At 37.3% G+C, this 686-nt stretch overlaps 1 non-coding gene across 1 annotated transcript; it reads left to right on the forward strand.

The window, feature by feature from the left end:
• The first annotated feature begins 265 nt into the window (after nt 1-265).
• LOC124889162 lies at nt 266-372 on the forward strand. Its single transcript, XR_007047774.1, has one exon. It is a non-coding gene; the product is annotated as a small nucleolar RNA R71 (small nucleolar RNA).
• The last annotated feature ends 314 nt before the right edge of the window (nt 373-686 follow it).

Consider the following 686-nt stretch of genomic DNA (forward strand, 5'->3'; position numbering starts at 1 on the left):
TGACATCATCTTGACCATAGTTAAATCTTTCTCCTCCCTTTCATGTTTTTCATCTTGGTACACAAAAGATGAGAAGGGATACCCCACGGCCACCTCGGCTTCCTTTATATCCTAACCCTTACACAAAATTGCCACTTGATCCAAGACTTTTGAAGCAACCCCATATGGCAAATTAATGAATGATCCACCAAATGCATTATCCACTATAGCCTTATTTAATGGATCCAAATCCCTATAGAATATTTAGAGAAGCATCTTCTCTATCATATCATGGTTAGGGCAATTTACGAGCATTTCTTTGAATCTTTCCTATGCTTTAAACCAATGTTCTTCATGAAATTGATGGAAATTAACAATTTCATCTCGTAATATAAACATCCTCCAAGGTGGGAAGTATTGACTTAAGAACGCTTCTGTAAGACTTATCCATGAGGTAATGGACCCGGTGTGTAGTGATCTTATCCATAGAACCGTTTTTCCCCAATAAGAAAGAAAGGATAAAGATGTTATTGGATGGACTCTTGCGATATGTGAGCAATATTAAAAGGAGCACAAACTTCCACAAAGCCTTTTAAGTATGCATTTGGGTTCTCATGGGATTAACCACCGAAAAGTCCCTTTAAATGGAGTAATTGAAGCATTACAATTGTGATAAAAAAATCTCCATGCTCTTCAGTGGGCGGAAT

The sequence above is a fragment of the Capsicum annuum genome, chromosome 11 (assembly GCF_002878395.1).
Source record: "Capsicum annuum cultivar UCD-10X-F1 chromosome 11, UCD10Xv1.1, whole genome shotgun sequence".
Taxonomy (NCBI): domain Eukaryota; kingdom Viridiplantae; phylum Streptophyta; class Magnoliopsida; order Solanales; family Solanaceae; genus Capsicum; species Capsicum annuum.